General features: G+C 30.9%; 1 protein-coding gene across 5 annotated transcripts in view; it reads left to right on the top strand.

The window, feature by feature from the left end:
• Positions 1-22,013, top strand: part of Lar (tyrosine-protein phosphatase Lar) — a 1,580,452-nt gene that overhangs the window by 498,258 nt on the left and 1,060,181 nt on the right. For 4 of the 5 annotated variants that reach the window (XM_076407754.1, XM_076407756.1, XM_076407752.1 and 1 more), the window contains exon 1: positions 11,001-11,194. The exons of the other annotated variant lie outside the window; for it this stretch is intronic. The gene's annotated coding sequence lies outside the window, so the exon portion shown is untranslated. Of the gene's footprint in view, positions 1-11,000; positions 11,195-22,013 lie in introns of those variants that run through there. 5 annotated transcript variants of the gene reach the window in all.

Genomic DNA, 22,013 nt, shown 5'->3' with positions numbered 1-22,013 from the left:
ACCGAATGTCTACATATGAAATGAGACACCAAAAGTATACGAACTAAAATGCATAAGCATGGATAAATGAGCAAAATAATAGTGATGGGAGAGCCAGATTAAATAAATAAGTTATATAAAAATAGAACAAATTAGATAATTTCATATATGGATGTATAAAAATCGAAGGTAATGGAGAGAAGAGTCGGCAGAAGAAAATGAATACCACAATTGGAAAATCATTAATTTGTAACTCTCTAAAAATTGTAAATTCATTAACACAATTAAATATCAAGTAACACGAAAATGAAAGTATATAAAGCTATATATGACTAATCCTAACATTCGGTTGCGAGACTTGAGTACTGTCAGTAAGAGATAAAGTAAAAATACAAGCAGTAGGAATGAAGAACCTCAGAAGATTCATGGGTGTAACAAAGATGAACAGGATGAGAAGTAAAGATATAAGAAAAGTCATAGTATTGAGCCATTGGAAGAGTGTACCGAAATATGACTGTGGTGGGGCACTTTCAGCGTGTAGAGAATACAAAACAGGTGAATATGAGAAGCAAGGATGGGGAAGAGAAAGCAGGAGAAAGGGAAAACCTCACTTGAAGAGAGAAGAGTGAAATGGAACTACCCATACAATTTACATAGATATAACATATAGGACATATAGAATAAATTTTGAATTATTATCAATAAATTTTACCATTATAAAGCATTGATAAATATTAAGTTGTTTGATGAGTATGTTGTAAGATATGTGATTATTGACATATTATTGTTTCAACATTGTATAAATTATTTTGATTATTTGCTATATAGACAAATTTTGAAAAATCATTAGTTGGAATTTAAGAAGGGTAAATACACTCCTTCAATATATATATATATATATATATATATATATATATATATATATATATATATAACATGCTAAAGTCAAATATCCATTTCAAAATTGTCATATTATTGCTTCATTTATAATTTCATATCTATGTTTATAATGTAAAAGAAAGATCACGCATATTTATATTTGATGCTCTGAAGTTGCTACAGTCCTACAAATAATCTAACTCTTCTAAATTTAAATTTTGTTGTAATTTTCAATGATGCTGTAATTTAATCTTATTAATACTTTGTTTATTATTGAAACATTATTTATTAATGGAAATTAGATTTAATTAAATGCCATTTAAAAATATTAGTTAGTGTTAGTTCTTGAGAAAGTTAAGTAAATTGTGGTCGAATTTCGATCACAGGGTGATAATTGTGCCAGCTGATATTAGTAGCAATAAGACAACAAATTAATACATCCATATTATGGCTGTATAATAACAAAGTAATTTATTTTGAAGGATTTTTTATTTATGTCCAACTTTTAAAGACAAATAAAAATTAAAAATGAAATGAATATAACAAAATATTGATTTTGCAAATATTAGCCTTACAACAGAAAAGAGCACGCCGATATAACGGGAGTTAATATCTTTCTGATGTGTCTTCAAAATTAGAGCGCCAACAATACTAATGAATGACTTCAGAAGCTTGAAACAGTTTGGAATATGTCTGTGAAAAAGCTGTATTATTTTATTCTCGTTTTTATTGTGAAACAATTATTTTGCCATATATAAATCGTATATAACGTATATAACGTTTTACTTTTTCTCAATGTATGTATTATTATCAATGTTCAGTGATTCGGTATATCAAAACATGAACTTGACAAATTATTATATTAACAGTTTGTTAATCCTATTCCTCCAAGATATTATGACATTTTTGTCGTTTGCTTCAAAATAGGCCTCAGTTTCCACGATCATCTATTCATTCGACGAACATTTCTTCCTAGCCAGCATCCTTTTGAGATCTGAGAACAGAAAATAGTGGCTGGCGGCTAGATCTAGAGAAGACGGTGGATGAGGAAGCAATTCAAAGCCCAATTCATAGATTTTTGCCATCGTTTTCACTGACTTGTGACATGGTGCATTGTCTTGGTGAAGCAGCACTTTTTTTCCAAATGCGGTCGTTTTTCGGCGATTTTGTCCTTCAAACGGTCCAATAACGCTATGTAATAATCGTTGTTGATGGTCCTTCGTTTTTCAAGGTGGTTAATGAAAATTATTCCATGCGCATTCCAAAATACAGACACCATAACCTTGCAGGACGACTGTTGCGTTGGAGCCATATTTCATCCATTGTCACATATAGAGGCAAAAACTCGGGTTTACTACTCTTGATCATATTCAAACACTGCTCCGAATCATCGACTCGTCGTTGTTTTGGGTCAAAAGTGAGCTCGCACATCACCCACTTTACACAGGGCTTTCTATTACCCAAATATTCGTGAATGATATAATGTACACGTTCAGTTGATATCTTTATAGTGTTTGATATTTCATTCAAAATCATTTTGTCGATTTATGTTTTCGGCGGTAACAACATATTTTGGACGTCCATTGCATTCACCATCTTCTATGCTCATTTCACCACGTCTAAACTTAGCATACCATTCTTTGATGGTTGATTTTCCTGGAGCAGTGTCCGGAAGCTCGGCATCATGCCAAGTTTTTGCTTCAACTGTATTTTGTCCCTTCAAAAAGCAATATTTTGTCAACACGCGAAATTCCTTTTTATCAATTTTTTTCACAATAACAAAAGTTGCTTCATTCAAACATGCTATAATTCACAAGCCAATGATCCGACAGCTGACAAATTTATATACGCATCTTTTGAGGGTTAGGGCTAACTGAAAAACATATGGATTTAATTCTAGTAGCGCCATGTATGTGTCAGTCCGAGGACTTTTCCATTGACCTGTTACTGTTTCAATATTATGTATTGAAGCAAATGACAGTCATGATGTCACTTGATAACATATGGTCATATTAATTATGTTTTTAGGCAATCCGTATAAAAACTAGATATCATCTGAGACAATTTCTACGTTATGATTTGTTTAGTGATTAGACGTTTATATATAATTGTATTTTATGTGATATATAACTTGTTTTTTATGTGAAGACACTGAAAAAGAAATAATTTACACTAGAAATTCGATATTTTGTCTTAGAAATAAATAAATTCCCACGGGGATCTGCTTAATGGACTTCTCGTATAAGAAAAGGACTGTGGCTGGTTGGAAATTCGGTAAAGAGGCAGCTAATGGTTAGAACCTTTTGCAAGCATCCTAAATCGTATTTAGTTTTCAGTCAATAGACAGTGGATTTTGCTCCTAATTCCGTTCTTACACGTTTAACGTATTTGCTAAAATTACACGGAAATTCGCACATGTAGTCCAAAAATAGCAAGCGCAATGAATATATTATAATATAGTAAATTTTAATTTAGTTATTGATTATTTTTTACATTCTTGTTTTCCAAATATTATATAACATAATATTAGTAATAAAAAAATATGAATATATTCTTATTTTAATGAATATTTAATTTATTTCTATCACGTAAAGGATTAAATAAAAATTTTAATCGCTAAATTGGGATGTTAGCATTACTTTAGAAGTTTATTATAAAACGAAATAAAACATTTTTTTTGTTCAAACCTAAAACCAGGCGATGGAATTCATACTCGATCGCGGGGACTTGCTCTGAAGTGACAAGTCGCACCTGGTTGACTGCCTCTGGACTTTCCAATACATTAAACCAAAACCGCCTCACAGCCTCTGTAGCTCGCTCCTGCTACTGCATTGAATTTGAAGATATGGCACCCGCCAACCGAGTAGTCCTTATTGGGAAAGAGGACCCGGCGAGAGATGGTGAAACTAACTGTTGATTCGCAATATTGAGTTAACACAAGACTGGGTGCTATCGTATGGGGGCAAAAGTTAGAACTGCAGAGACAGATGAGGTCGTTGGAGCCTGGACAAAGAGCAAATCCAGCATGCCGATCAGCTCGCGAACAAACGCGTTTTCAGAAGAAACTGAGCTGAGTTGCTGTTTGTGGTAGGATGGAGATACGATGAGCTTGTTTTCTGGAGTGTCAGTTTCTCTATGAAATTGAGTACTTCTCACAAAACATGGTGCATTTCAGATTTTTCTGAGGAATTATATTTTAGAAAGCTTCAAGCCATTTCACCAGGTTGGGTGTAAAAGACTTGAAGAAAACTTGAATGATATCAAACCTGATAGTAAGTTTGATATCTCCGAAACTTTCGGATCGATCTCTGGAGTTGGGAATGTCAAACGAACCGTCGGTCGAAGTATAGAGTGACGTTGTCCAGCTATGAAACTGGTACGGTGTTGATCTCGATTTGGAAAGATGGATTTGGTTTTCAGGGAGTTGATTTGCAACCTCCTGAACTTGAGTCACTTAACCGCATGATCGAGCTTCTGTAAATATCCTTAAATGGCATCCTCAAGCCTGGAGACCCTCAAAGCAGTGTCGCCAGTGTGGAACGCGACGTCAAAGTTCTCTTTTCTCGATAGACCTTAAATAAAGAGGTTAAACAGGGCTGGAGCTAGCAGGGAACCTTGAGGTACACCAGAAATGATTAACTTTTTACTACAAAAGGTTTTCCTGATTTTAACCTGGAAAAGTCTGCCCGATAGAGAGGACTCTATAAGAGTGGTTTGGTCTTCTGGGAGGCCAAACCGTACGAATTTTGCGATCAAACCATCATGCCAGACTTTGTCGAAAACTGTGTCCAAGAGAACTGTTTCAAGCTCTTTACGTTGGTCATAGGTACATAGTTTATGATTAATAGGTCTATAATGACGTGACAATGTATGACGTACACAATGACTAAATTAATCATAATAATAACAACGTAATAATATAAACATAATAATATTTCATCAAAGTAATTTATTTTCAATTAATTTTAATTTGAGCTACATTTTGTATTAAAGATAATTTTCCTAAGTTATTTTCCATGTGCTAGTAAATCCTTCACAAACAAAAAAATAAAAAACCGTTTATTTTTATTTATCTTAACAATCGTAGATATTTTTCGAATAAATTATTATTTATAATAAATCGCTAAAAGTACATTGTTTGTGTAGAAAAGAGCAATAAATAGTCTGGAATATTTGTTCACTGACCGAGAAACTTTAAAGATCCTTTGTCTTGCTACCAAACAATACGAACTTAAAACTAGGGTAACTGCAAAACTATTGACCTAAACTAATAGCAGCAAGAGGTTTCTTATAGCAATGTTTAATGTAGAAACTTGGAAAAGTGTTTAAAAGGACCTTTCTATAGGGTTTTGCGAAAAATAACTTTAACTAGTAAATATATATATTACATCATTTAAATAGATTCTTTGTTGTGATTTGATAGTTTATTTTCGAAAATATTTACTATTGAAATACTGATTTTCTCACAATTATATCGAAATTTATTTTAAATATATTTCTGTGACCTGGTAGGGTAGTGTAGCGCTCGTTCAGATTATGGATGTTTTATTTATGAATGTTTATTTCTTGTCTATAGGGAACAGTGTGAAATTCGATAAGGTACCACTATCTCTGTCTGAAATCTTCTATAAGTTAATGACTCGATAGTTGTAGGTCTCGGCCTAGTGTATATAAAGACTGCAATTCCAAGTCCATGCTAAACAATAACTTCGGTTGTAATAAAATTAGGGATGAGGATAATTATGAATGCGGTGTAAAATCGTTATGTACCTAGTTAAATTTTCACCACATTTAATACGTACGACTTGACGTCTGCATAGAAATTTTAGTGTAAATAAAACCATCTTTGTGTATTTCAGTATAACTTTCAATGTTTATCATTGTTACTATGATTGTCTACGAAATAATTGTTAATAAAAACTAATCAAAGTCGTAATATTCTGACTGACTCTGTCAATTTTCATAAAATATAGTAGAAAAATGGACGAGAGAAAAGAGACGACCCTTCGCCATTCCATGTATTCTTAGAACTACATTTTGTGATCATATGAGAAAATCTTGCCCTATTAATCCAAAGAGAGGCAATGAATTTGACTATTTTAAAAACAACTTCATTCATAACTGCGGATAAGAAGTTATATTTTTTGATATATATAATTTTGTCAAAAAAAAACTGGCTACACATCAATTTAAAATAGATTTACTCCAGAATATTAGGAAAAAGTTTTGTGAAACTTAAATATTCTTACTGTACAGAACTACCACCGCAAACTGTCGATGGCTAGGTTACGTGTCTAAAATGCAACCATTGTTCTTTGAGAGATCTTGTGACTTCTGTAAATTACGTGGAACGCCATTATGAATGGATAACTAGAGTTTATAATTAATAAAGTCGTGCTAATCTTATATTATATAAATATAATATTTTGTACATTATTTCACTTCAAAAAGAATAAATTCAATTTATTCTTCAATAAAGAATATAAATAAAAATCTATTCAGACAATTTCAAACCCACAATATTAAAAACAACAGAAATATTATACAAAATTAAGTATAATATAACACTCTCCTTCATTTTTGTATATTTTAATTACAACGTTCTAATCACATGATGATCTTATTGATAGAAAGACTTTTCAGCGCCTTCGTCAGTTCATCCACGTAGTTTGGCATTTTATCGTTATCTCATAAGCTTACGAAAGCAATTCATCTATTCAGTTCTTCCGCGAAATCTTATGTGTTTGAGCTATTATAATTTATGTCACCAGGCAACAGTCTCTCAAAGTTGTGACTGTTCAAAGAATTGTTGACATTGATATCATCAAAATTCTTCGATTTTAAGGTATTCAAACCAAGTTCGATAGCTGGAACATTATCACTATAAGCTTGTGCAATATTTAATTAACTTTTTCATATCAGTTATCAGTTTTCATTCAGAACTTTTCGGCTTCCAGAAGCTTTTAGTAGCGTTAACTACTGAAACTAACGTATCATACAAGATTGCTATTTTTAACATATTACTTCTTCAAAATCTGAACTTCTTACCACCTACGCATTTTGTATCCAGTGCTTGCGCATATTCTAATATCTTTTTCACTTAAAAAACATGTTAAATAAAATATGTTCTATCATTTCCCAACTTCTTCCATCTTTCTGGCATAGCGTTACTATGTCGAGATAGTTATCTTGGTTTGGCAGTGATCAAATTATCTACGTATTTACGCACTTCTTCAGCATTTGGAAACCAAGTACCAGCCAAGGCAGGCTGCATCGATCTGAACAAGTGGTGATCAGATTATTTGGCGGGCATGTTGGGAAACTTTACGTGTATTATCTGGTACTGTTGGCTTGCTTTTTGCAATTATACCTCATTCCATCTATTTAATTGAGACTTGAAGGCATCTGTAGTAACAGTTTCATTCGGGTTTAGCACGCCTTGATACACATCTTGCTGATCTCACCATATGTACTAAAATGCATTATGGTCATGAATTCTACTTCAGTGTCGAATGGATAGTTCTTCTGGGCTAACTCATGACTTTCTGAATTGGGCGTTATCGTAGTAAATCCACTTTTCATTTCATCAACTGCTAAACTGTTTGACATTTCGTTGAGATGTCTTAGGTTTTTGTCTAATAAGTTTTGCAATTCATTGTCTTCCAAAATCTTTTGGTCCTCCAGGGCGTTCTTCGACAGTGACATCAAAATCACCAACTTTAAATCGTGGAAACCAGAATTTTTGGTAGCAGATTCCTAAAAATCAATCAACAAAAGTTATCGAAAATGATCATTCCATGTAGAAAAATGTCAAAACTACGAATTTAACGAAACTGAAAGATTCCTTTTAAAGATGACATCTTTTATCGTTTCAATATTTTCTGCTTCACTGCTAAACTCTTTTAAAAGCCTTTATGTATTTAATGTGATATTTTGTTCAAAGTATGAGTCAATATAAAAGAGCCAAATTGGGAGAGCAGTGGTCAGAGCGATGTCTTCTAAATTGTTTGTTTGCAGTCGTAGTTCTAAATCAGATATAGTGTGGTTCCCGAAAAAAAGGCCTCGTGATAATTAGCAGAAAACATTTAGACTTTGTGCTTCATTAATAATTCCATAGGAATAATAATTAGATTGTGTTATTTGTGGTGATTTAACGTAGGGGTGTTGGCCACCGAAAAAATATCTGTATTTCGATATATCGATGTTTTGAAAAAGCATCGATATGTCAGAGAAAAAGCAATACCGATATTTGCAAAAAATATGTTGATATATTCAAGAAAAGTTAATTATTAGCTTTTTTTAAATATTTTAAGAAGTGATATTTTTATATATCGATTTATCGATATTTTTTCCGCATCTACAGTAAGTGTAGAACGTAAGGTTATTTATTTAAAAGCTATAAAATCCAAATAGTATCAATTTTATTTATAGTAGGAATATTAGCTACCAAAATTGTAACAAATCATTTTCAACGACATCAAATAGGAATCAATATATACCAAAATTTTACCTTGAATAACTGCATATTTAAAAATGATTACAAGAAGCTGATAAGAAAAGTAGTTCTTGCTGCTGAACAAAAAAAATTTTGGAGGAATAATATAAAGTTGTTCTAGAACTAATACTGTAGGTAATTACCACTTTTATATGCATTTTGTTGCAATTAGCCACCCATTACTTTAGGCTAATAAATGCAAAATACTCCAGTAAGATGCTGAAGGTAGTAATTTGTTCAATCAAGAATAGTAGCAATAACTATAGTAACTGGAAATAATTAAACATTTGTTTTAATCATGGTATATTTTAGTAATTATTTAATTTTTATTTTATATATAGTGAAAGTCGAAGAAACTGAAATTAGAATAAGAGAAGAAGAAATTACACGGGATTTTGACAGGATGCAAAAATTGTGGAGAAATATACTTGGAAGAGATTATATTTTCTAACAAGAGTTGACCTGGATCGAATAAACAATAGCAAAACTATCAATGATCTAACGACTGCTTCTCTGAAGGTGTAACGGTTTAAGAAACAAGAACGAGAGAACTTTTTATTATTTCATTTAAATATATAAAAATTTCATATAAAATATCTTATTTAAAAAATTTTCTAATGTTTATTTACCTCCTAAACCTATCTACCATTTTATAAATAATTCTATCGCAAATTAAACATTCGCAAGTTGGCGCAGTGGTAAAGGGGATAGAACGGTCCACTTATTGGTGCGTTAGTTGCGGGTTCGAATCCTGCTGGGGTATGGTCGTAAAATTATGTTTGTGATTGTTTAATCTTTGTGATTGTCCTAGGCAAGACTGTAAAATGCGACAAGGAAAATGATCCCAGTCACGCCAGTAACCAGGCTGGGTAAGACCGGATATCTTCTGGGATGATATTCCTAAGTTGGTCACTTGCCAGTAGGTAGGCTTAATGCCGAGTGTGGTTCGGAGCCTACGTTAAACTGCAGGTGCAGGCCAGATAAACCCTTATTTGGTAAAAGGACACTTTAAAATACATTAAAAAAAATTATTACATTTATTTCTATACATACTCTAAACTAAGTGAAGTTATATCTGCGCATGCGCCAAATTCGAAATTATTTTCTAAACAACGTATGCTGTGATAATGAGGATTGAAAGAATTTCTGAGAAATTAAAGGTCTTTTTGTAAGTAGCCCTTAAATGTACGAATGATTAAATAATACATATTGATAAAAAAAAATTTAAACAATTTACACTACATGTGGGAATGTAAAATTATTTGTGAATAAAAACAAACTACATTGATTTATTCCTCTTTGAGGAAATGTGTAAATATCTCAATAAAATGGATTAGTTTTGTATATGTGAAGTAATAGGGTTTGTCTATTTCAAAGCGGTGTTTAAAAAACTAAAATCAATATCAAATCATTTATTTTGTCACCCCTACCGTTATCTATTTTCGAGTCCTATAGCAAACATCTATTGCTAGAAGCGGTGCTGTCTAACTAATTATATTTCTCTCGAAAAAGACTAAGTTAATGATTAACTGGAAAATATGTTTAAATAAACTCTATTATTAAAATATGTTAAAACCAAAAAAGCCATCTTGTTGTTTTATATTTTATTCTCAAACACAACCCCATTTAATGAAAACATCCCTTGTATCCTTGGAACGGCCCCAAGGAGCTTCAAAAAAACCTCCACTTGTTTTTCCTTGCTTTTCACCTAATCAGTTTCTATGTATGTTTTAAATTTGTCCACAGTTAAAAGAAGGAAAAAGGAATCGATTTTCTAAGAGGGCCCGCACTGCTATAAAAGTATTCGATTCTGTTGCCTTGAAAGGAATAAGGAAAAATGAGGAAGAAAGTGGGAATAGTAGGGCCATGCCAAAGAAAGATAAGGCCTTGAATATTTATTACAACATTTCGTTTTTTCTCTTTCCCACTTACCGTTTCAGTAATGATAGTGTCAATTTTCTATAAATGGTATCGCTTAATTTTTGTTCTACGTATTTTTTGACTAATACATAATTCAAATTTTATATTGATTTAAGTTTACTTTATATAAAATAAACGTACCATTACATTAACCTTGAATTAAATATATTACACATTTTATTTATTTTTAATTTTGTCTTTTCGATTTCGTTATTATTCATTTTAATTTCTAAACAGTTTGTTGTGCATTTAAATATTTGGAACTGGATGTATAAATACAAAGTTTTGATAACATAAAAATTGAATAAACATTGAAAATCACTTTAATTAACACAGAAATATTAATGTTATACAATACTAATACCAGTATATACCACCTTATTATAAAATAAAATATTTATATAGTATTTTCAAATTTAAATATATTATATTAATTGACATTACAGCGTCCCACTTGTTTGAATATCTGTAATTCCGGTGCTAGTTCATCCAACCGCCGACAGATGGCCAGAAAATGAAAAGAATTATTTTTCTTTCCTGCGGATATTAATATGTTATAGTATTAAACATAGCATAATTCTAAATAAGTTCTTCTGAAGCATTACATTGTGGTTAATAATTCAAATAGTTTAGTTCTTGAATTTTAAACTTTAACTTAAGTAGGCCGTTCCTCGGCATGTTGGAGCGCCGACTACCGGATGGCGCGTCGGTCGGCCGCGCTTAATAAATCTCTCAGTCGCGATTGCATATGGCCGTCTTTGGACACAACAATTCGCATTTTCCACGTATTTTTCGATAGTTTTAGTGTTTTCCGCTACTGTGCATGTGGGTTTTCCGACTATGTTGTGTAGTTTTTTTAGTGTAGAAACAGTGCGTGCATGATTTGTGTGGCTGGACATACAGGATAACGCAAAAAAACCCGTAAGATTACCATATTTTGTTGGTTATGTATTTTTATTTGTTGTTGTTTTGCACATGTGATAATTTATTTAAATATTATCCGTTTACTGACGGAACGTTTGCCGGTTCTTGACAGTTTTGGTCGCGTTTTAAAAATGCACTCGATATAAAACATAGTTTTTGGTTTAATCAATAAGGGGCTACTGTTTTCTGTTATTGAATGAAACCAGTTAGTTTTTTTTTTGTTTTTTACCCTTAAATTACTATAGTGAATTCTGCTTTAACATGCATATTACTTGTAATATTAATTATGCTGTAGTTACAAGTGTAAAGCAGTAAATATAAAATATGAATGAATCATTTTTAATTAATTCTAATGTTTCTTTTAGTAATCTAATTATTTCTGTCTATTTCATTATAATATAAATAACCAAGTAGTTATAATTTTTGCAAGTAATTTGTACTCTTTACGATCTCAATTAAAAAAGCAATTATATAATATTCCGCTTTGCTACATGCCAAAATATGTGTCACAAATGTTCGTTCGGATAAACCCTAATATGGTCTACATGAAAAATATTCTCACGATGTCTTGATGTATTGTTTACTTATTTACCACATCTGAGTAACCTCGTTTTCAAGAAATGTTATTTATATAATAATTTTTCAACAAGCAAACAACAGATAAGGACCAAACTTTACCAATAATATCTACTTTAGTTCTAATGTCGTTTAAATTGTTATAATATCCCAACATTCGGCAAACATATGTTTCAATATTCATAAAATATTCGATCTGATAAACAAGGTCGTTTTTATTTAAAACAGCACGATTTCCATTTGTTTTTTTGTTGTGCCAAGAAAAAAAAACAATAAACTGGGTTTGATTTTAGAGCAGAATAATTTTGCTAGTTCTGCAATTTCGATACTGCCCATATAATAATTTTTAGTTCTGATGGTGTCGTGTTGGTTTGACCAGAAACTAATTTCGGTTGTGCATTGTGAGGCTAGCATTGTTTTTATTAAATGTTATTCATTTTTATGGTGTCAGATTAATATTTTTTACACTCTGTATGTCTGTGAAATATGGCAGAGCTGTATGTTTTCATCTACAATAAGGTATTTTTATTGTTTATTAGTATCCTGCATTTTTTATATTTGTTCCGGAGGTCTTTATATATTTTAATGATTAATGCATATTTATTCATTTTCTAGAAAATCTCGCATCTTAATTACATTTTAATTGAACTTTTAATAATTGTATATACCTTTGAAACAATTTGAATTAAAAAATTGGGATAGTCTAGAAGTATTTTATTACATTTCATATATCTATTTCAAAGATAATCGTTAGTTACTTACAGATTATAGATTATATTACAGATTATGTGTATTGAGTATATATAGTGTACTATGTAAACTTATTTGAGGTATTTTATCCAGTAATATTTGTTTAACGATTATTGTAATGTTGTTATATTGCTACCATTACAGCTACTTATAAAGGTTATTTTCTAATAAATGAATCATTTGTTAAGTTTTTTATATTTTCTATATATTGAATTAATATTATATTCATATTTAAACAAAAATGAAAATAAGTTTAGTAGTTTATAGTATTATATATTTTTTTTCATCATTTTATTATATATATTATAAATATTAATTTTTGAAAATGCATTTTTTCTTAGTTTTTCTTCAAGTGCTTTAAAACGTTCAAAAAATATTCTAGTTCTATAAGATGAAAATTGAAAATATTATGTTATAGATCTTGTCGTTGTATGAATAAAATTGACGTTCTGGGATTCAGATTATACCCATATATATATATATATATATATATATATATATATATATATATATATATATATATATATATATATATATATATATATATATCTATATATATATCTATATATATATGTAATGATTTTAGCGTTAATAATCTATTTTAGTGGTTTAATTAGTAGCGTCAATAACTAGGCTGGTTTTGGAATTGTTGAAAAGTACACATCTATTGCCGCTTTTAAAATCCAAGACTAGTTCAGAGTCCGCGTTAAACACAGTCAAGAAGATTAATTATTGTATAATTCTACAATTTGTTTTTATTATAATTTAAAAACTAGCAAGATATTTAAGAGAACCATCAGTTCTTACATAGTCTTTACTCCAATACAGATCATGCATTAATTCACACTAATGTTTTTCTGTTAAAAATGCACTTCAGTGGTTAAACTATAAGGTTAAATGTTTTAATTCTTTTTGTTGGATAAATCGGATTGTTTTAGATAAATCTGATAGATAAGACTAATTTCATACTTATATATTTTAATGTATTAATTTATCTGATTCCTTTGAATATAAATATAGCAGAGAAAAAGTTATAATCTATATATTCTTGTTATGTTTTTAAAAATATAGAATGCTATATTCACTTGTTTATACATTATAATCCAACCTTATTACACAGCAACAATAATCACAACAAAATTAAATAACAATCTAGTGGTTAAATAGTAATGTCTAGCTACTTTACAGTTTTTTCCATTTCATATATTCAATTGGAGTTTCCTGGCGAATCTACCAACAAATGTCGACAAATATTCCTTCCCTGCATTATCTTAAATTTTTTAATGACTTTTTAAAAAAATGGGACATAATGATGGACATGAATTTGCAGATTGTGTATATAGGAAGAAAAATAAATTAATTAAATTTCTAGACTAAAATTATTTTCATTTTCGCTATCAAGTCTCTGCCGGTAGAATGTTCCCTCTTTTCCATTAATAAATGCGCCATTGCAAAATATTCATTCATTGCCATGCAAAAACAGCAGAACTCTAAATAGCATAGTTTTGTGACTTCTTTCAAGCCTTCCTTTTAATGTTCTTGAGAAGTTTCTACAGCATAGTTTTTCTCTTTTTTTGATGGAAATCCCATAGTAAGCTTTGCATTTACCGACGCACCTACTCTAATTTATTGCGATTTTATTGTTACTCACCATAAATTTGGCAAAATGGGTCTGCACAATTTTTGTGAATTTTGAAATTCTTTACATTTTATAACCAACATAATAAATTTATAACTTAATAACGTAATATTGTAGCTTACTTAACACAGCAGCATAAGGGACTATCTTTATTAGTATATTTTTATTAATAAAAAATCAGAAAAGAAGTCCAATTGTATACAAACAAAATCATTTATAATAAACAATACTGTGGAACGAAATCTAATTTGTTAATATTGATTTTTTGACATGCGTGTTGGTTTATGTTCGATACCATTTGACTTACATATGAAATATTTACAAAATTATTGATGTTTAAGTGACTTCACAAAATGTGTGTATTTGGGAAGTATAAATATTTGAGTTAGGGAATGAATGGAAAATAAATTGCTTTATATCTTGTATCGTTCCTGTAATTATTTAATAATAAAGGTATTTTCTGGTCTAACCCCATAATTTAGCTGACAGGAGATTATTATGTTCATATTTTGTGAGGTTTTTGATATTTATATTTGAACAAGGACAATCTTGACGTATTTCATGATGTTTGATGGGCAGAAATAATCTTTAAACATATATTTAGTGGAATTGTCGATTCTATCATCAGTTTCTATCGAACCAATTTAAGAGTATATTCATATTCTACTGTTTTTTGTATATTCTGAAAACTTAAATGTTTATCCAGAAATTTATAGTTACTTTAGGCATTTAATTCAGCCTTTTAGTAAGATTTCCAGATGAGAACTGCTCTATCAACATGTGATATTTCAAGATTAGGTTTGATGTTTTTACTAATTGATGCTATATGTTTTTTTTTTAATTTAGTTTCGAATGTTTAGACTGGTTTCAAACATTTCAACCATTACGGTGGTTTTATTTACTTCCAGCTTTATATTACAAACTTTTAACTTTAAACTTTTTATACGTTTGTAAAATTTTAATTAATATGTAAAATACGAAGATACTATAATTTTATGTTAATACCGAGCTTTTGGATAATACCAGAATGGAAAACCAAAACAGTGTAATGTAGTGAATTTCATTTAATAGAAATAGTAATGTTAATATAACAAACTCATCAAATGTTGGTAATGTATATTTTCTTGATATTATCCAAAGTCTAAAAATATTTGCAAGGGCTTCAAATAAAATGATTGAGGTAATGATTAAGCGTATTTTTGTAAATGGCAGGTTATTTTATACTGCACAAGCGTGTTACATATTTTTTTATATTATCGATTAATTTGCACTGATTACTCCATATTTGCAGTTCTTTGACTAATTTTTGACTATCTGTTATCTGTTTCTATCTGGTAATTTTACCAGCCTTACTGGTTATTGGCGGGATTGATATTATTAAATAAATAAAAATGTATAACCGTATTGGCAGCAAAGTTTGGTTTAACCAAAGTAACCTGCATTTTTTTTATAAATACCATATACTTATTTATTTAAGATATTTATTGAAATAAATTCAAATTTTCAGAGACTGTAAATAATTGTTTGTTCTCCATCAAGTGTGTTAATATTCTGGATTATATATAGTACGAAATAAATCGAAATAGAAAACGGAACAAATATATATTTTCTGTGCTCTAAATAGTTGTACAAATTATCATTCTATTGGTATCTTGATCCTGACATTTAAATTTATATAAGCACAAGCCTGCCATTTTATTAAATTTTATTAAGAGGTTTATAGTCATACTAAATTTGTTTCACGTATCTACATACTTTTTTGGTTATGTAATTGTTTAGTTACTGCCAGGCAATTTATTGCTTTGTTTATTACAAATCTCATTACTAGGATCATGCATATATTTTAGAAATTTGCTCAAAAATTCGAAAAATTGTCGATATTTTTATCGGAACGTTTTTATCCAATAAAGTCTTATTTTATTTAACATATTTATGTATTAATTATATTCCAAATTATTATTAGATTTCATTTTAAGTGATTTTTTGTTTTAATATTTCATACCGGTAAAGTCTTTGTCTTAATTTCTTTGGTTAACGTATTTACCAACACATGGTCATTTTTGTACAATTTATTTTTGGTCTCTTTGATGACTTTCACCGCACTCTGCATTCATTTGGCGATTTTTTGTATTTAGTTTCCTTTTTATTTTGTTTGATAAGTATCAAACAATGCTTGTATTATTAACTTTTTGTTGTTCTTGGCCTAGTGTTAGCGAACGAGTCAGTTTGAAAACTATTTACATCTGCTCATCCAAAATATCGCCATACCACCTGGGACTCCTAATGAGTGTGATCCAAAGTACCAGTGTAAAATAACCTCGAAGAGTGTTGCCAGTTGCCAAACAATTAAATGTGCGCGATTTCAGTAAGTAAGTGTGTAGACTGAAACGTAGTAAAATGACTTAATCTGACCTAATTAATTTATCGACATATAATAGTTGTCGGACTAACAGGATAGTAATTAAATTAAATATTTGTGTATAACTTTGTATAGATCATCACTTACTGAAGCGATCTTCTACGTGTCATTTTATGATATAAATCCTATCCTATCCCATCAAGTACTCATTGCTCATTAGGCATATATTAGGGAATGTTAACAGAATAGTAAAAAAAACATTACCTTCTGATATCTTTAAGAGGTTGAACAGCATATATTAAAGCGTTTTCATAATGCGCTTATAAGACTATAGCTTTGCTTCAACGGTTTTACCGCGTTATTTTCTGAAGAATACATCCACTAATAAGTATTTTAATTTACTATTTGATATGCTAACAACATACCTCAGCGTCAGTTATTTGATATACCAATCACAAATTACACTTATAAAACATTTTGAATTAGAAATAATAAATATGTATTTGTATTATAATTATTAGTAATTCGAATTCGGGCCCAACCCGGCCTACAAGTTGTTTTTAAAGCACCTAAAATATACGTACTCTAAATTGTCTGTTTAGAAGAACTTACTCATTCCTCATACTCATTGGTCTCTGCAGCAAAAATGTCGATCTCTTCATTAACATTCTGCTGTGTGTTTTTATACTTCACTACAAGATCAAACGGTTTGCTTCTCTTGAGTCTTCGTCTTATTCCAGTGTTAACCGTATTTCAAATGATATAAAAGATCAATTGAAAAGTCCCCGGCCTACCATAGTAAAATACATTTTTTTGGCAAAATTAGTTTTTTTTTATTCAACATAATTCCTTTCAAGGGCGATGCACTGATTATAACGACCCTCAAACTTTTTGATACCACTTTTGTAATACGATTTGTCCGTTGCTTTAAAATAGGCCTCAGTTTCGGCGATCACCTCTTAATTCGACGAAAATTTTTTCCCAGTGAGCATTCTTTTGAGATCTGAGAACAGGAAATAGTCTCTGGGGGTCAGATTTAGAGAATATGGTGTATAGATGGATTTTTGCCATCGTTTTCATTGACTTGTGACACGGTGCATTGTCTTGGTGAAGCAGCAGTTTCTTTTTCTTCAAATGCAGCCGTTTTTTAGCGATTTCATGCTCTAAACAAAAATACAGACGCCATAACCTTGACAGCCGACTGTTGCGATTTCCCACACTTTGGAGCGGGTTTATCGTGTGCAGTCCACTCGGATGACTGTCGATTGGACTTCGGAGGGAAATGATAGAGCCATATTTCATCTATTGTCACATATCGATGCAAAAACTCGGGTTTATTACGCTTGATCATCTTCAAGCACTGCTCCGAATCATTAACTCGTCGTTGTCTTTGGTCAAAAGTGAACTCGCGCGGCATTCACTTTGCACCAAACTTTCTAATACCCAAATATTCCTGAATTATACGATGTATACGTTCAGTTGATATCTTTAGAGTGTTTGCTATTTCATTCAATTTCAATTTACGATCACTCGAAAACACTTTGTAGATTTTTTAAATATTTTCATCGGTAACAACCTCTTTTGGGCGTCCTATGCGTTCACTGTGTTCGGTGCTCATTTCATATAAACTTAGCGTACCAATCCTTGAATTTCCTAGGGCAGTGTCCGGAAACTCGGTATCAAGCCAAGTTTTTGCTTCAACTGTATTTTTTCCATTCAAAAAGCAATATTTTATCAACACGCTAAATTTATTTTTATCCATTTTTCACAATAACAAAAGTTGCTTCACTCTGAAAGCTATAATTCACAAATTAATGATCCGACAGCTCTCAAGTTTATACACGCATCTTTTGAAGGTTAGGTCTAACTAAAAAACATATGGATTTGATTGTAATAGCGCCATCTATGTGTCAGACAGGGGACTTTTCAATTGACCTGTTATACTTCACTACAAGACCAAACGGTTTGCTTCTCTCGAGTCTCCGTCTCATTCCAGTGTTAATCGTATTTCAATTGATATACGAAGGTTTCGGTGTAAGCAATTCTTCTTATACTGGCCGACTACACCAACGAGACTTATCGTAATGGATTTTATTCAGAGAATTTGTAGTTTTGAAGTGGTGGTTATTTATTTTACATTCTATGACTGGATTCCGTTACAGTTCTTCAAAACCTTATTTATAATTTAAACTTTCTATTATTCGTGAAATTATTTAAGTGTTGAGAGAATATTTAGAGAATCATTCGAAATGTGTTCATATTTGCTGTTTTTTATATCTATCTTTCAGTAAGTACAGTCCTGACGTATCTTACCTGGTTACCTGGTTAGCATTCGTCAATTTGTATTACGTGCCTTTGTTGTTATGTACTATTATGATGTAATTTTTATTGTCCATGTCTCGTCTATATATTACTCAGAATAGAATAATCAATTTTATAAAACAATATATTACACGTTTTTGAAGTCTTTGCTTTCTACATATATTATCTAAAATGTTATTTGCAAATGTGCAAAAACATATACTGCAGTTCTGTAACCGGATAGTTGGCTACGTTCTCACCGCGAGTTGAAAGTGTGACATTACAAACAAGCTAGGGTCGACCTTGAGTATTATAAGAAAGTACGATAAAAACTTAAAGTAAATTGGTTCTATGTTCAAACAAAGGACGTTAAGGAAGCCATTAAAATTCCGAGAACATCAAAAAATGGTTGAACAGTATGATGGTTACACAAACTGATTGGTAGTCGGTAAAATTGCGTCATCTTCAGGTATATTTGTTCATATTTGTATAGTATAATAAAGTATTAGGCTCGGTCAAAATCACCTAATGAATTTGTTTTAAATTCTTTGTTTAAAATTAGTGAACAAGTTATTATCGTGTTCAGTCGAAAAATATGTTTTCAAGGATTGTGAAGCATTAAATGTTAGACATTTTTTAAAAATTGTAAATAAAAGTCTTTTCATGAAAAAATGGTTTCAATGTTACTGACTGTAAAGTAAAGAAATGTTATATATTCAAAAGTACAATTACCACTTGGTTACTAAGGTGTTTATTAGATAATATCATGGTCCGTTAGTTTATTAATTATATTCACCAGTTCAAATTGAAAAGGAGGTTTAAGATTAGTGTGTTATTGATGCTATAGTAACAGGTCAATTAAAAAGTCCCCGGCCTGAGAAATAGATGGCGCTACTAGATTTAAATCCATATGTTTTTTAGGTAGGCCTAACCTTCAAAAGATGCGTGTATAAACTTGAGAGCTGTCGGATCATTAATTTGTGAATTATAGCTTTCAGAGTGAAGCAACTTTTGTTATTGTGAAAAATGGATAAAAATAAATTTCGCGTGTTGATAAAATATTGCTTTTTGAATGGAAAAAATACAGTTGAAGCAAAAACTTGGCTTGATGCCGACTTTCTGGACACTGCCACAGGAAAATAAGCCATCAAAGATTCGTATGCTAAGTTTAGATGTGGTGAAATGAGCACCGAAGATGGTGAACGCAGTGGATGCCCAAAATAGGTTGTTACCGACGAAAACATCCACAAAATGATTTTGAATGACCGTATATTGAAATTTAGTGAAATAGCAGACACTCTAAAGATATCAACTGAACGTGTATATCATATCATTCACGAATATTTGGGTATGAGAAAGCTCTGTGCAAACTGGCTGCCGTGCGAGCTCACTTTTGACCAAAAACAACGACGAGTGGATTATTCGGAGCAGTGTTTGAAGATGATCAAGCGTAATAAACCCGAATTTTTGTGTCGATATGTGACAATGGATGAAACATGGCTCTATCCTTTTACTCCGAGGTCCAATCGACAGGCATCCGAGTGCACTGCACACGATGAACCCACTCCAAAGCGTGAGAAAACGCAACAATCGGCCGGAAAGGTTATGGCGTCTGTATTTTGGAATGCACATGGAATAATTTTCATCAACTACCTTGAAAAGAAAGGAGTATTAGTAGTGACTATTACATAGCGTGGACCTTTTGAAGGACGAAATCGCCGAAAAACGACTGCATTTGAAGAAAAAGAAAGTGCTGCTTCACCAAGGCAATACACCGTGTCACAAGTTAGTGAAAACGATGGCAAAAATCTATGAATTGGGCTTCGAATTGCTTGCGTATTCTCCAGATCTGGCCGCCAGCGACTATTTCATGTTCTCAGATCTCAAAAGAATGCTAGCTGGGAAGAAATTTTCGTTGAATGAAGAGGTAATCGCCGAAAATTAGGCCTATTTTGAAGCAAAGGACAAATCGTACTGCAAAAATGGTATCGACTATAATCAGTGTGCCACCCTTGAAGGGAATTATGTTAATTTATTTACATTTGTTGAATTATTTGGCAAAAAAATGCGTTTTACTATGGTAGGCCGGGGACTTTTCAATTGACTTGTTAGCTAATAATGGAAGAAAAATATCATGAAATCCCGTTTTTACAAGGATTAAAATTATTTTCTGTTTCGTTTGGTTAATGTGGATCAAACTTGGAATAATCCTGAATCAGAACAAGGAGCTAAGAGTTGATGTGAATCAAATTGTTGAATGTTCAAAAATAGGCCAGGACGGTGTTAGCATGAATTTTTAGGGTACGTAGAAGCCCATGAATTCAATTTTTCTTACAATATTAACTTTATCAACTTATTTATTAAAATTAAACTTTATCGCCAATTAATGCCATGGTAAATATTTATCATTTTGAATATGTCATCTTCAGAGATGGACTGTGTGGATTAAATATTTATGTATGTTTTATATATTTGAAAGAGTTTTTAGCAATTTAGCAACAATCGTATAAGATTCTCGGTGAAGATATTCTTCATTTTTAAGTTTAGTTAAATGTTTATCTATCATTGTACAGTATCCGTCAAATAATGCTTTTGTTTTCGTTATGCCTTTTTCGTGTGATTTAATTCTCATGCACAAGATATTTTACAAGATCTTCCTCATGATATCTTCACTTTATCTTCGTAGATTCTTTCTGGGTTTACCGTAGTGCTAATATGTGTCATCTAATAGGTCACTTAGTAATTCCAATTCTATGTGCCATAGGCATATTTGCATATAATTTTATAATTTTTTCTAAATATAACCAGATGATACAGAATTTATAAGACACATTAATTTTTGAGATGTTTACCAGTCTAAGTATATCATGTATAGCTCCAAATCTCTAATGCATGTTCTAGAATAATGTTTCTAATTTCAATTATTGTATTAAACTTTTTGATGTACAGTATCTTAAAAAAAGAGAAAAGGAGATAATAAGATATTGCTGTCAACCCATATGGACCTCACGAAAATTATAACAGGCAAGTGACAATATAAATAATTGTACACAAGCTTGGAAAATAAGAATTAATGAAAGTAAATCTGTACATGTGCAGTTCACCTATAAACAGACCGTACAAGCACCCATAACATTAAATAATAATATCATTCCATATACCAACAACGCTAAATATCTCGGAATGAATCT

This window comes from Rhynchophorus ferrugineus, unplaced genomic scaffold (assembly GCF_030347505.1).
Source record: "Rhynchophorus ferrugineus isolate W39M unplaced genomic scaffold, kcgeb_rfMv2 rfM6, whole genome shotgun sequence".
Lineage (NCBI taxonomy): Eukaryota > Metazoa > Arthropoda > Insecta > Coleoptera > Curculionidae > Rhynchophorus > Rhynchophorus ferrugineus.
This window is presented reverse-complemented; position numbering and strand designations above follow the sequence as displayed.